The sequence below is a fragment of the Rattus norvegicus genome, chromosome 6 (assembly GCF_021556685.1).
Source record: "Rattus norvegicus strain SHRSP/BbbUtx chromosome 6, alternate assembly SHRSP_T2T, whole genome shotgun sequence".
NCBI classification, from domain to species: Eukaryota; Metazoa; Chordata; class Mammalia; order Rodentia; family Muridae; genus Rattus; species Rattus norvegicus.
The window spans coordinates 105,659,055-105,675,257 of NC_141539.1; the positions used below are offsets into that span (position 1 = coordinate 105,659,055).

The 16,203-nt window shown below is 42.9% G+C and overlaps 3 pseudogenes; all 3 read left to right on the forward strand.

Moving 5' to 3' along the window:
* The first annotated feature begins 7,716 nt into the window (after nt 1-7,716).
* On the forward strand, nt 7,717-8,829 carry Odc1-ps9 (ornithine decarboxylase 1, pseudogene 9; annotated as a pseudogene).
* A 2,139-nt stretch (nt 8,830-10,968) lies between these two features.
* Dnajc17l1 (DnaJ heat shock protein family (Hsp40) member C17 like 1) lies at nt 10,969-11,880 on the forward strand (annotated as a pseudogene).
* Mphosph6-ps1 (M phase phosphoprotein 6, pseudogene) lies at nt 14,805-15,848 on the forward strand (annotated as a pseudogene).

Here is a 16,203-nt window from a genome sequence, read left to right on the forward strand (position 1 = left end):
AGCCAAAGCTACCGACCCCTCCTGCCTTTCCCTTCTTCCACCATGCTTAGCTCAGGGAATGGCTGCTTCCAAACCTAACCTGGCCTCGTTCGCCACCAGTCACTGCTCAGGGGCTTCTTGCCACCAGCTTGCCTCTGAGACCTTTGAATCCATGGAGAAAAGACACAGGGCTGGAGTGATGGCTCACGGGTTAAGAGCACTGACTGCTCTTCCAGAGTTTCTGACTCAATTCCCAGCCATCATCGGACTCAATTTCTGACTTTTAATTTCCAGCAACCACATGGTTGCTCACAACCATCTGGATTGGGATCTGATGCCCTCTTCTGGTGTGGTTGAAGACAGGGAGAGTATACTCACATGCAATAAATATTTTTTAAAAAAATGACTTTGTAATTTGTCTAGTAGGCACAATTGCTATGGAAAGATAAGGCAGGCCTTCCAGGTGTGAGTTACCAGTTCATTATCTCTGTCTCCTCATGCTCTAAACTTGACGCTTCTTCCACCATCTCCTGCCAAATATATTTGACCACCCTTTCAAGGTTGCAGACCCTAGCTTTCTCAGAGCCCTTCCATGATTATTGTTGGTTTTCTGTCTAAGGTCTACCCCTACAGCTACCTGGGAACAGCCAGGTAAGCTCTGCCCTACAGTTCCCTGCAACAACCAACTGTGCCTGATAGTATAACCAGAGGTTCTTGCCCTCTCTTATCCTCTCTTACTTCTCTTAATCCCTTCACCATCCCTCCATCGACATGCCCATGCCAGGTGCCTGTCTGCTCCTCTACTCTCATCTCATTAAAGTTCCTCACATGGAACCATGGTGGCTGGGTAAGGTCGAGGTTCAAAAGCCCAACATTGGTGCCAAAATCTGGGATTGAAGCAGGAACCCTAACACTGGTCTTGTTCACTTGGATGTCCTGCGTGAGGATTTTTTTTTTTTTTTTTTTGGTTCTTTTTTCGGAGCTGGGGACCGAACCCAGGGCCTTGCGCTTCCTAGGTAAGCGCTCTACCACTGAGCTAAATCCCCAGCCCCTGCGTGAGGATTTTGATTTCCTCTTGCTCACATGGCCTGATGCTCTCACCACCCTGCCACCGACTGAGGGGCAGAGGACAGGCCTTTCCTACTGCATGCCTCTGCTGCCCAAGGCAGCCCACAGCCTGCCCTGGGCTGCCTAGGGCCAGGAACTTGGAGCATCGGTCGCGATGGAAGGAATCATGCACTCCTGCCATGTCGCCGCAATGCCAGACTAGGCCTGGATAGACTGCTTTCTGGCTCAGGAGCACTGGCTTTAAATCTAGACCCGACACAGGTCGGGGCAATTAATCCCTATTCTCACACATGGGTCTATAAACCTTTGCTGTCTTCCCCATTTTGGTGGACGTAATTTATACCAAGCAGAAAACAGTATCTCTCTGGCCCCATCCCAGGCCGCTCTCTTCTCCTTAATATTATTGCAGGTTTCCATACAAACGTTGTTTCATTTTCACCAACATTAAGAACATTGAGGGTCGAGGAAAGGGTGGCGCAGATCTTCCTGGTTGCTGCCGCTGCAGAGAGCTCATAAGCAACACCCCATGAGCAAACTTGAGCCTCGGGACCACAGGTAAGACCAACTTTTCTGCTGCAAGCGACCTGCCTGGTGAACTCAAGACACAGGCCCACAGGAACAGCTGAAGACCTGTAGATAGGAAAAACTACACGCCCGAAAGCAGAACACTCTGTCCCCATAACTGGCTGAAAGAAAATAGGAAAACAGGTCTACAGCACTCCTGAAACACAGGCTTATAGGACAGTCTAACCACTGTCAGAAATAGCAGAACAAAGTAACACTAGAGATAATCTGATGGCGGGAGGCAAGCACAGGAACCCAAGCAACAGAAACCAAGACTACATGGCATCATCGGAGCCCAATTCTCCCACCAAAGCAAACACGGAATATCCAAACACACCAGAAAAGCAAAATCTAGTTTCAAAATCATATTTGATGCTGGAGGACTTCAAGAAAGACATGAAGAACTCCCTTAGAGAACAAGTAGAAGCCTACAGAGAGGAATCGCAAAAATACCTAAAAGAATTCCAGGAAAACATAAATAAAAAGTAGAAGCCCATAGAGAGGAGTCACAAAAATGCCTGAAAGAATTCCAGGAAAACACAATCAAACAGTTGAAGGAATTAAAAATGGAAATAGAAGCAATCAAGAAAGAACACATGGAAACAACCCTGGATATAGAAAACCAAAAGAAGAGACAAGGAGCTGTAGATACCAGCTTCACCAACAGAATACAAGAGATGGAAGAGAAAATCTCAGGAGCAGAAGATTCCATAGAAATCATCGACTCAACTGTCAAAGATAATGTAAAGCAGAAAAAGCTACTGGTCCAAAACATAAAGGAAATCCAGGACTCAATGAGAAGATCAAACATAAGGATAATAGGTATAGAAGAGAGTGAAGACTCCCAGCTCAAAGGACCAGTAAATATCTTCAACAAAATCATAGAAGAAAACTTCCCTAACCTAAAGAAAGAGATACCCATAAGCATACAAGAAGCCTACAGAACTCCAAATAGATTGGACCAGAAAAGAAACTCCTCCCGTCACATAATAGTCAAAACACCAAACGCACAAAATAAAGAATATTAAAAGCAGTAAGGGAAAAAGGTCAAGTAACATATAAAGGCAGACCTATCAGAATCACACCAGACTTTTCGCCAGAGACTATGAAAGCCAGAAGATCCTGGACAGATGTCATACAGACCCTAAGAGAACACAAATGCCAGCCCAGGTTACTGTATCCTGCAAAACTCTCAATTAACATAGATGGAGAAACCAAGATAGTCCATGACAAAAACAAATTTACACAATATTTTTCTACAAATCCAGCACTACAAAGGATAATAAATGGTAAAGCCTAACATAAGGAGGCAAGCTATACCCTAGAAGAAGCAAGAAACTAATCATCTTGGCAACAAAACAAAGAGAAGAAAAGCACACAAACATAACCTCATATCCAAATATGAATATAACAGGAAGCAATAATCACTATTCCTTAATATCTCTCAACATCAATGGCCTCAACTCCCCAATAAAAAGACATAGATTAACAAACTGGATACGCAACGAGGACCCTGCATTCTGCTGCCTACAGGAAACACACCTCAGAGACAAAGACAGACACTACCTCAGAGTGAAAGGCTGGAAAACAACTTTCCAAGCAAATGGTCGGAAGAAGCAAGCTGGAGTAGCCGTTCTAATATCAAATAAAATCAATTTCCAACTAAAAGTCATCAAAAAGATAAGGAAGGACACTTCATATTCATCAAAGGAAAAATCCACCAAGATGAACTCTCAATCCTAAATATCTATGCCCCAAATACAAGGGCACCTACATATGTAAAAGAAACCTTACTAAAGCTCAAAACACACATTGCACCTCACACAATAATAGTGGGAGATTTCAACACCCCACTCTCATCAATGGACAGATCATGGAAACAGAAATTAAACAGAGACGTAGACAGACTAAGAGAAGTCATGAGCCAAATGGACTTAACGGATATTTATAGAACGTTCTATCCTAAAGCAAAAGGATATACCTTCTTCTCAGCTCCTCATGGTACTTTCTCCAAAATTGACCATATAATTGGTCAAAAAACGGGCCTCAACAGGTACAGAAAGATAGAAATAATCCCATGCGTGCTATCGGACCACCACGGCCTAAAGCTGGTCTTCAATAACAATAAGGGAAGAATGCCCACGTATACGTGGAAATTGAACAATGCTCTACTCAATGATAACCTGGTCAAGGAAGAAATAAAGAAAGAAATTAAAGACTTTTTAGAATTTAATGAAAATGAAGGTACAACATACCCAAACTTATGGGACACAATGAAAGCTGTGCTAAGAGGAAAACTCATAGCGCTGAGTGCCTGCAGAAAGAAACAGGAAAGAGCATATGTCACCAGCTTGACAACACACCTAAAAGCTCTAGAACAAAAAGAAGCAAATACACCCAGGAGGAGTAGAAGGCAGGAATCAACCAAGTAGAAACAAAAAGGACCATAGAAAGAATCAACAGAACCAAAAGTTGGTTCTTTGAGAAAATCAACAAGATAGATAAACCCTTAGCCAGACTAAGGAGAGAACACAGAGAGTGTGTCCAAATTAACAAAATCAGAAATGAAAAGGGAGACATAACTACAGATTCAGAGGAAATTCAAAAAATCATCAGATCTTACTATAAAAGCCTATATTCAACAAAACTTGAAAATCTGCAGGAAATGGACAATTTCCTAGAGAGATACCAGGTACCGAAGTTAAACCAGGAACAGATAAACAACCCCATAACTCCTAAGGAAATAGAAGCAGTCATTAAAGGTCTCCCAACAAAAAAGAGCCCAGGTCCAGATGGGTTTAGTGCAGAATTCTATCAGACCTTCATAGAAGACCTCATACCAATACTATCCAAACTATTCCACAAAATTGAAACAGATGGAGCACTACCGAATTCCTTCTATGAAGCCACAATTACTCTTATACCTAAACCACACAAAGACCCAACAAAGAAAGAGAACTTCAGACCAATTTCCCTTATGAATATCGACGCAAAAATACTCAATAAAATTCTGGCAAACCGAATCCAAGAGCACATCAAAACAATCATCCACCATGATCAAGTAGGCTTCATCCCAGGCATGCAGGGATGGTTTAATATACGGAAAACCATCAACGTGATCCATTATATAAACAAACTGAAAGAACAAAACCACATGATCATTTCATTAGATGCTGAGAAAGCATTTGACAAAATTCAACACCCCTTCATGATAAAAGTCCTGGAAAGAATAGGAATTCAAGGCCCATACCTAAACATAGTAAAAGCCATACACAGCAAACCAGTTGCTAACATTAAACTAAATGGAGAGAAACTTGAAGCAATCCCACTAAAATCAGGGACTAGAGAAGGCTGCCCACTCTCTCCCTACTTATTCAATATAGTTCTTGAAGTTCTAGCCAGAGCAATCAGACAACAAAAGGAGGTCAAGGGGATACAGATCGGAAAAGAAGAAGTCAAAATATCACTATTTGCAGATGATATGATAGTATATTTAAGTGATCCCAAAAGTTCCACCAGAGAACTACTAAAGCTGATAAACAACTTCAGCAAAGTGGCTGGGTATAAAATTAACTCAAATAAATCAGTAGCCTTCCTCTACACAAAAGAGAAACAAGCCGAGAAAGAAATTAGGGAAACGACACCCTTCATAATAGACCCAAATAATATAAAGTACCTCGGTGTGACTTTAACCAAGCAAGTAAAAGATCTGTACAATAAGAACTTCAAGACACTGAAGAAAGAAATTGAAGAAGACCTCAGAAGATGGAAAGATCTCCCATGATCATGGATTGGCAGGATTAATATAGTAAAAATGGCCATTGTACCAAAAGCGATCTACAGATTCAATGCAATCCCCATAAAAATACCAATCCAATTCTTCAAAGAGTTAGACAGAACAATTTGCAAATTCATCTGGAATAACAAAAAACCCAGGATAGCTAAAACTATCCTCAACAATAAAAGGACTTCAGGGGGAATCACTATCCCTGAACTCAAGCAGTATTACAGAGCAATAGTGATAAAAACTGCATGGTATTGGTACAGAGACAGACAGATAGACCAATGGAACAGAATTGAAGACCCAGAAATGAACCCACACACCTATGGGCACTTGATTTTTGACAAAGGAGCCAAAACCATCCAATGGAAAAAAGATAGCATTTTCAGCAAATGGTGCTGGTTCAACTGGAGATCAACATGTAGAAGAATGCAGATCGATCCATGCTTATCACCCTGTACAAAGCTTAAGTCCAAGTGGATCAAGGACCTCCACATCAAACCAGATATACTCAAACTAATAGAAGAAAAACTAGGGAAGCATCTGGAACACATGGGCACTAGAAAAAATTTCCTGAACAAAACACCAATGGCTTATGCTCTAAGATCAAGAATTGACAAATGGGATGTCATAAAACTGCAAAGCTTCTGTAAGGCAAAGGACACTGTGGTTAGGACAAAACGGCAACCAACAGATTGGGAAAAGATCTTTATCAATCCTACAACAGATAGAGGCCTTATATCCAAAATATACAAAGAACTCAAGAAGTTAGACCGCAGGGAGACAAGTAACCCTATTAAAAAATGGGGTTCAGAGCTAAAGAAAGAATTCACAGCTGAGGAATGCCGAATGGCTGAGAAACACCTAAAGAAATGTTCAACATCTTTAGTCATAAGGGAAATGCAAATCAAAACAACCCTGAGATTTCACCTCACACCAATGAGAATGGCTAAGATCAAAAACTCATGTGACAGCAAATGCTGGCGAGGATGCGGAGAAAGAGGAACACTCCTCCATTGTTGGTGGGATTGCAGACTGGTACAACCATTCTGGAAATCAGTCTGGAGGTTCCTCAGAAAATTGGACATTGAACTGCCTGAGGATCCAGCTATACCTCTTTTGGGCATATACCAAAAGATGCCCCAACATATATAAAAGACACGTGCTCCACTATGTTCATCGCAGCCTTATTTATAATAGCCAGAAGCTGGAAAGAACCCAGATGCCCTTCAACAGAGGAATGGATACAGAAAATGTGGTACATCTACACAATGGAATATTACTCAGCTATCAAAAACAATGACTTTATGAAATTCGTAGGCAAATGGTTGGAACTGGAAAATATCATCCTGAGTGAGGTAACCCAATCACAGAAAAACACACATGGTATGCACTCATTGATAAGTGGCTATTAGCCCAAATGCTTGAATTACCCTAGATGCCTAGAACAAATGAAACTCAAGATGGATGATCAAAATGTGAATGCTTCACTCCTTCTTTAAAAGGGGAACAAGAATACCCTTGGCAGGGAATAGAGAGGCAAAGATTAAAACAGACACAGAAGGAACACCCATTCAGAGCCTGCCCCACATGTGGCCCATACATATACAGCCATCCTATTAGACAAGATGGATGAAGCAAAGTAGTACAGGCTGACAGGAGCCGGATGTAGATTGCTCCTGAGAGACACAGCCAGAATACAGCAAATACAGAGGCGAATGCCAGCAGCAAACCACTGAACTGAGAATGGGACCCCCGTTGAAGGAATCAGAGAAAGAACTTGAAGAGCTTGAAGGAGCTCGAGACCCCATATGAACAACAATGCCAAGCAACCAGAGCTTCCAGGGACTAAGCCACTACCTAAAGACTATACATGGACTGACCCTGGACTCTGATCTCATAGGCAGCAATGAATATTCTAGTAAGATCACCAGTGGAAGGGGAAGCCCTTGGTCCTGCTAAGACTGAACCCCCAGTGAACGTGATTGGTGGGGGGAGGGTGGCAATGGGGGGAGGATGGGGAGGGGAACACCCATAAAGAAAGGGAGGGGGAGGGATTAGGGGGATGTTTGCCCGGAAACCGGGAAAGGGAATAACACTTGAAATGTAAATAAGAAATACTCAAGTTAATAAAAAAAAAAAAAAAAGAACATTGAGGGTCAGAACCTGCAGACATCACCAACAGCCACCCTAGCCAGAAGCTTGGTGCCACCTTGAATCAGCTTCTGCAAACGGCCAGATGATCCTCAGGGTTTGGTGTTGTCCTCACCACTGGTCTGACCAGCTGTGGCCCAGTGCTTTTTTCTGTAGGCATATCAAGAACCATGAGCAGGTTTACTAAGGAAAAGCTTGATTGCTATATCCTCAATGAAGGCTTTACTGCCAAGGACATTCTATACCAAGAAGAAGAAGAAAGAAGGGGGAGGAGGAGGAGGAGGAGGAGGAGGAGGAGGAGGGGGAGGAGGAGAGGGGGAGGAGAAGAAGAGGAAGAGGAAGAGTATGAAGAAGAAGAAGAAGAAGAAGAAGAAGAAGAAGAAGAAGAAGAAATTTATTCCCCTGAAAATAAAGATGTTTTCTATATTGCAGACCTCAAAGACATTCTAAAGCAGCATCTGACATGACTAAAAGCTCTTGCCCTGTTACTCCCTTTCACAGACAGTTAGAATGACAACAGAGCTCTAGATGCAAGTGCTACGGGATTTGACTGTGGAAGCAAGACTGAAATACAATTGGTGTACAGGATTGGGGTGGCTCCAGAGCACTATCTATGCAAATCTTTGTAAAAAAGTGTCTCAAATCAAGTATGCCACCACTAATGGAATCCACATTAGGAATTTTGACAGTGAAGTTGAATTGATGCAAGTCACCAGAGCACAGCCAAAGGCAAAGTTGGTTTTGCAGTTGGACATTGACACTTCCAAAGCATTTTGTTCCCTCAATGTTAAGTTTGGTGTCACACTCAAAACCAGCAGGTTTCTCATGGAAAAGGCAAAGGAGATAAAGATTGACATCATTGGCCTCGGCTTACATCCAGGCAGTGGATGTACTGCCCCTGAGACCTTCTTGCAGGCACTGACAGATGCCAGCTGTGTCTTTGGCATGGGCACAAAAGTTGGTGTGAGCATGTATCTGCATGATATTGCTGGTGGCTCTCCTGTATCAGAAGATACAACACGTAATTTCGTGCACTACGAAATTTTGAGAACATGGGTGCATACACCATTGCTCCTGCTTCTATTTTCAATGAACTCCAGAGGAAAAACATCTATTCTTTACTGTCACCGCCAATGTGGTTACTCATCCAGGAGATACAGAGCCATGGCTTCCCTCCAGAGGTGGATGAGCAGGATGTTGGCATTCTTCCCCTTTCTTGCCTCCAGGAGAGCAGGATAGACCCTCACCCTACAGCCTGTGCCTCTGCTACTCTCAATGTGTAGATGCCATTCTTGTAGCTCTTTCCTGCCTGTTTAGTTTGAATTCAGGCATTTGGGGGATTATTTGACTGAAATACTACTGGTTTGGAATCTCTTTGTAAGAGTAGGGTTGGCACCAATGCAGTATAGACAGCTATGAGATGGAGGTCACACTTAAATGTTTAAAGTTTCCATAGGAACACAGTGTTTTATATGGAATTTTATTTACTTTTCAGACATGATACGATTGAGTGCCCCCCAGCTGCTGAGCAAGCATTCGTAGCTTGTACATTGGCAGAATGCACCAAAAGCTTATGTTGTGACCTGTTGTTGTAAAAATATAAAAAAATAAAAAAAAGTATAAGGTTGTCTTTTATCCTGCTTGATCTGGCACCGTGGTGCCCCAAGAAATCTGCTAGATATCCTGGGAGAAACACATCCCAACTCTGTGGTGGCCCAGACCAGCCGCCCCACATTCTATTACACATAAATCTACACCTGAAAGACCACACAACACAATAACCTTTGACCCAATTGGTATGTTATCATTGTCCATCGAAACATACAAAGCCCAGTACCATCTATCCCATAAGAACATTAATAACAACCTGTAAACACACAGAGCAGAATCTTGAAGTCACCTGCCATGGCTTCTCTCCCTCTCTCTCCTTGCTCCTCTCTCTCCTTTCCATCCCAGTCTCCACCTCTTCCTTCAAACTTCTCTCCTGCCTCTCCTTCCATCTCACCCAATGACAGGCCTCCTTCTATCCTGTCCCTGACTCTCACCTGTATTTTACAAATTCAATGGAGATAAGGTTCTGGTGAAGTCACCTGAATCCTGACTTCTTGACTGTCCTTGAAGAAGTGGAATTAGCATCAAAATAAAGATAACTCCAGGGCAAACCACAACAGAGATAATTTTGAAAATAAAGAATCTTGGAAAAAAACTGAGAGTTAACAATGCATTATTTAGTCTGTCCCTGGGTTTTGTTTGTTTGTTTTTTACTTTCACTTTTTATTTAATGGGCATCTCTTTTAATGCCACAATTGACTCTTTCTAGAATAACTTGTCCCCTGGGATTATATGGTATATTGTAACAGGTTTTATGTTCGTATATGCTAGGAATTGTGGCACCTTATTGGATAAGATCTGTGCAGTGGCTATTCCTGATTGTTAACTTGATTATATCTGGAATGAACTAAAATCCAGCACTGGAAGGCTCACCTTTGATCCTGATCTTGAGGCTGGGGGATACAAGTTTCTGGCCTGGATCTTGGTATGGAGATCTGCAGGCAAAGTGACTACGAATCCCAGGAACTTAAGGCAAAGAGATCTCTGAATCAAAGGTCAACTGGGACAAAGCAAGTCCCAGAGCCATGGGAGGTGGTACACACCTTTAATCTGGGACACACCTCCTGCTGGAGACCTATATAAGGACACTGGAAGGAGCAAAGAGTCTGTCTCTTGTTGCTGCCTGCCTCCTGGGAGGAAGCCGTTGCTAGATCCTTGGACTTCCATTCACAGCTGCTGCTGCTGATCATTGTTGGGGAGTTGGACTACAGACTGTAAGTCATCAAACAATTCTCTTACTGTGTAGAGACTACCAATAAGTTCTGTGATTCTAGAGAAACCTCACTAAGTCAATATGTCAGAGCATCTTCACTTTTAATTTGTGCAGGCATCTCCATAATTGCAGAACATTGAGATCTGCAGGGGCTAGGAACTAGGATAGAGGAAGGGGGCGAGATCACCATGGCAGGGAAGAAGAGCAGACACATACAGGCCTGCCACAGTCTACTTGCCTAGTCATTGGTTGTTGGCTCTTTGTTGATCAATCAAAAACCATCTGGGGATGAGAATCTTTAGCATTTGGACACTCACATTTCCAGTTTTGGAGGCAGGATTCATTTAAAGCATTAGCATCAATCCCCCAAAACTTAGGACATTGTATTATTTGTCTTGTTAAGAGATGGAAGTTTTGTTCTTTAAACCTTTCCCATAAACATGTCTCTCATGAAAATTTGAGGATTCTAAACCTGTTTCCTATTAGTAATTTGTCAATTTCATCATTTCCTTGAGCCGATGAACCAGGCACCCTGTCTAAGCAAACCAAGTATGGGACTTCTGGGAGTTGTAGATCAATTCAAGTTTAGACTAGAATCATGGCGCTGACCAAAGAGTTCTTACAGATGGATCTCTACACGCTGCTGGGCATCGAAGAGAAGGCGACAGACAAAGAGGTGAAGAAGGCTTATCGACAAAAAGCACTCTCCTGCCACCCAGACAAAAATCCAGATAACCTCAGAGCAGCTGAACTCTTCCACCAGCTGTCCCAGGCCTTGGAGGTACTGACTGATGCTGCAGCCAGGACTGCTTATGACAAGGAGAGGAAAGCCAGGAAGCGGGCCGCAGAGAGGACCCAGAGACTTGACGAGAACAGGAAGAAACTGAAGCTCGATCTGGAGGCCAGGGAGCGGCAGGCCCAGGCCCAGGGTACTGAGGAAGAGGAGGAGAGCAGGAGCACCACCACACTAGAGCAGAAGATTGCTCGATTACAAGAAGAGGGTTCCCGTCAGTTGGAAGAGCAGCAAAGGCTGATCCAGGAGCAGACCCGCCAGGACCGAAAACAGAGGCTGAGAGGAAGAGCAGAAAATAGAGAAGGCAAAAGAACCCCCAAACTAAAGCTTAAGTGGACATGCAAGAAGGAGGACAAGTCCCAAGGGGGCTACTCCAGAGATGTCCTCCTGAAGCTTTTACATAAGTATGGGGAGGTTCTCAACTTGGTAGTTTCTGGAAGGAAGCCAGGCAATGCCATAGTGGAGTTTGCAACTGTCAGAGCTGCGGAGCTGGCCGTCAGAAATGAAGTGGGCCTGACTGACAACCCTCTGAAGGTTTCCTGGTTGGAGGGACAGCCCCAGGGCACGGTGGACCCCAGTCCCCCAGGACTGACGAAGGGCTCAGTGTCCTCAGAAAGGGACTATGAGGGTCTGGTCATGATGCGCATGCGCCAGGCCGCTGAACGACAGCAGCTGATGGCCCAGATGCAGCAGGAAGATGAGGGGCCGCCCAGGTAGCCCGGATTTCACCCTTCCCACTCCACACCCTTTTCTGAGTCATCACCAATAAACTCTTTAAAAAACAAACAAACAAACAAACAAAAAGAAAACCAAATATGTATAATATGTAATGGATAATTTCTAATTCTCATGGCCTGTTGCACTTGAATAAAGAAAGTTAATTCAGATTTATCAGTTACAAATTCAGCAGTCTCTATAGGCATTCAATGAATCAGTAATTACATTAAGAGGTTTGGGATATTCCAATACCATAACGATAGCATACAATTCTGACTTCTGAATTGATGTGGACTTTTGACCACCATGCTTATTTTATCTGATTTACAACACGATGTCCCCATCTTGTTTACATCAGTATAAAAAGTTAGCACTGAATGTGAGGTCTCCCTCTGCTCTTGGTCCTGCACAAGCACAGTGCAGCGGGAAGCCTCTGTAAATGTATCGAACATGGCGTTGTATCAGAAAACTAAGTTATCCACAAACCTGCTGCCCATGAAGTTCATGCAGAGGGGCCTGGAAGATTAAGAAGATGTTTTTAAGGCCCCAAGACTAATATGGACGCCTCTGATGCAGTGGATGCTGTGAGAACAGCATGGTCTGAACTCACCCTCCTGTCCTCGGTACTGGTCCCTTCTAAGGGATGCCTAGGGTTGGAAATGTGCTGTTCTTGAGACAGAAGGAGGATAGACGTTCTACATCCTTTTGACGGCATTCGGGGCTTCACATATGTGGGTACACGCCGCTCCCTTGACTTTTGGCCTGATTCTGTGTGAGTATACACACAGACAGGGCACACACCTACACCTGCTCTCAGTTACTCTCCAGGAATGAGGATTGGAGACTAATTCTTGCCTTGGTTTTAATGCCCTTACGTTTATATTTTACTTTTTGAATCATGTCAAGCCAATTCATTTGCTTTGGATTTCAATATTTGAGAACTTTTCAGAAGTGATTGACCAGGAACAGACATGGCTCTCCAGCCCAGAGTATCTGCATGCTCTTAGGTCTTTATGTATAGAATTGTGGGGTTTATGTATTTTAAACAGTCATCTGGATCATTTTTTAATGTTCCATAATAAATGTGTCTCATATAAAAAAGTCGATACCTCTGGAGTTGTTACTACTTCCTAACAATTATGGTGATGATGGAAAATAGTTGATTTTTAAAATGCTTCAAAATCTGGCATTTCCACCAGTCACCAGGTCAGCTCACTGTCAGGAATAGCGTCAGTAGCAGGCACATGCTATAGAGACGCTGGGAAGGATGCATGCGTTTCTGCAGGCCTAAGACAATCTTGTGGGAGTGCACTCACTCACACATCATCCTTTTGTGCCTGTGCTGCCTCCTGCTCTTCCCAGCCCCTTGTCTCCCTGAGGCATTTGGGCACCTGGCAGTGAAAGCATGGGGAGCAGGGCAGGGCGGCATTATTTAGTCTGTCCCCGTTTTTTTTTTTTTTTCCCCTCTCCTTTTTTTTAAATGGGCTTCTCTTTAATGGTACAATTGGCTCTTTCTAGAACTTCTTGTCCCATGGGATTCTATGGTATACGGTAACAGGTTTTATGTTCGTATATGCTAGGAATTGTGGCACCTTATTGGATAAGATCTGTGCAGTGGCTATTCCTGATTGTTAACTTGATTATATCTGGAATGAACTAAAATCCAGAACTGGAAGGCTCACCTTTGATCCTGATCTTGAGGCTGGGGGATACAAGTTTCTGGCCTGGATCTTGGTATGGAGATCTGCAGGCAAAGTGACTACGAATCCCAGGAACTTAAGGCAAAGAGATCTCTGAATCAAAGGTCAACTGGGACAAAGCAAGTCCCAGAGCCATGGGAGGTGGTACACACCTTTAATCTGGGACACACCTCCTGCTGGAGACCTATATAAGGACACTGGAAGGAGCAAAGAGTCTGTCTCTTGTTGCCTGCCTGCCTCCTGGGAGGAAGCCACTACTAGATTCTTGGACTTCCATTCACAGCTCCTGCTGATGATCATTGTTGGGGAGCTGTACTACAGAACGTAAGTCCTCAACCTAATCCTATGTAGACACTACTGATAAGTTCTGTGACCCTAGAGTAACCTGACTAAGGCAGTATGTGAGAGCATTTTCACTTTTAATTTGTGCAGGCATCTCCGTAATTGCAGAACATTGAGATCTGCAGGGGCTAGGAACTAGGATAGAGGAAGGGGACAAGATCACCATGGCAGGGAAGAAGAGCAGACACATACAGGCCTGCCTCAGTCTACCTGCCTAGTCATTGGCTGTTGGCTCTTTGTTGATCAATCAAAAACCTTTTGGGGATGAGGATCTTTAGCATTTGGACTCTCACATTCCCAATGAGGGGAAGGATTGATTCATTTAAAGCATTAGCACCAATCACCCAAAATGTAGGACATAGCATTATTTGTCTTGTTAAGGTTTTAGAAATTTTGTCTTTAAATCTTTGCCATTAACGTGTTTCTCAGGAAAATTTGAGGCTTCTAAACCCATTCCCTAATAGTGTTTTGTCAATTTCATCATTTCCTTGAGCGAATGAACCGGGCAAACCTGTATAACACCACCAAATATGTATAAGATGTAATTAATAATTTGTAATTCCGATGGCCTGTTGCATTTGAATAAGCAAGGTTAATTTAGACTGATCAGGTACAAATTGAGCAGTCTCTATAGGCAAAATAACTCTGCATACAAGGCATCAGTAATTATGTTAAGAGGTTCAGGATATTCCAATACCATAAGGATAGCATACAATTCTGACTTCTGAATTGATGTGGACTTTTGACCACCATGCTTATTTTATCTGACTTACAACCTGCCATCCCCATCTTGTTTACATCAGTATAAAAAGTTGGTACTGAAGGAGACATCTCACTCGGCTCTTGACCATGCACAAGCGCGGTACAGCGGGAAGCCTCTGCAAATGTATCCAACATGGCGTCGGAGCGGAAGACTAAGTTATCCACAAACCTGCTGCTCATGAAGTTCATGCAGAGGGGCCTGGACTCGGAAAACCAGAAACAGCTAGAAGAGGAGGAACGGAAGACGATCAGGGATGAGCACTGGTACCTGGATTTGCCGGAGTTGAAGGAGAAGGAGAGCTTCATCATAGAAGATCAGAGCTTCTCCCTGTGTGAAGACCTTCTCTACGGAAGGATGTCATTCAGAGGCTTCAATCCTGAAGTTGAGAAGTTCATGCTTCAGATGAATTCCAGGAACAGAGCGGCAGCAGCAGAAGAGGAGACCGTAGAGGCTGACGTGTCGGAGAAAGAAATGGCAAGAAGATATGAGAGTTTGGTAGGAACAATTGGGAAAATGTTTTCCAAGAAAAGGGACCGAGCCAATGACAAAGAAGATGAAAATGGAAATATAAAAGCCATTAAAACTAAGAAGATATTCTTAAAGCCCCAAGACTAAAATGGACGCTCTGGTCCAGTGGATGCTATGAGAACAGCATGGTCTGAGCTCACCCTCCTGTCCTCTATACTGGTTAAAAGATTGTCCCTTCTAAGATACAATTAGGTTTGGATAAGTGGTGCTCTTGAGACGGATGGATACTGGGTGTTATACATCCATTGCACAGCATTTGGGGCTTCACATATGTGGGCACAGGCCACTTCCTAGAATTTTGGCCTGATTCTGTGTGAATATACACACAGACAGGGCACATACCTACACATGCTCTCTAGATGTTGTACAAGAATGACTACTGTGTTATTGCCTTGGTTTAACTGCCCTTACATTTATATTTTACTTTTTGAATCATGTCAAGCCAATTCATTCTCTTTGGATTTCAATATTTGAAAACTTTTCAGAAATGATTGATCAAGAATGGACATGGCTCTCCAGTCCAGAGTATTTGCATGCTCTTAGGTTTTCTTCATGTATAGAAGTGTGAGGTTTATGTATTTTAAACAGTCATCTGGATCATTTTTCTAATGTTCTATAAAAAACAGGGTTCATATAATAAAATGTTGGTACCTCTTCAATTGGTACTCCCTCTTACCTTACATAAAGAATCCAACTGGTTATTTTAATAAGTAGTATACATTTGCTTTTTGAATATTTGTTTAACTTCACCCAAGTAGTTGCAAGCTTTTGGCGATCCTCACTGATCCCCCATGATGAGATGATTTCAGCATCTGTAAGAGGTGCTAGAATTCCAGCCAGTCAGTTCCTGAATTGACAGTCTTATTCTACCTTTGATTATTCAGAAGTCTTTTCTATTTTTTACTTGGAGGTAAGAACATTCATTCAATAATACTATCTTCCCTTCTACAGGCAGTGGAGACCTTTAGACCCGAGGGGAAGAATAGGGTT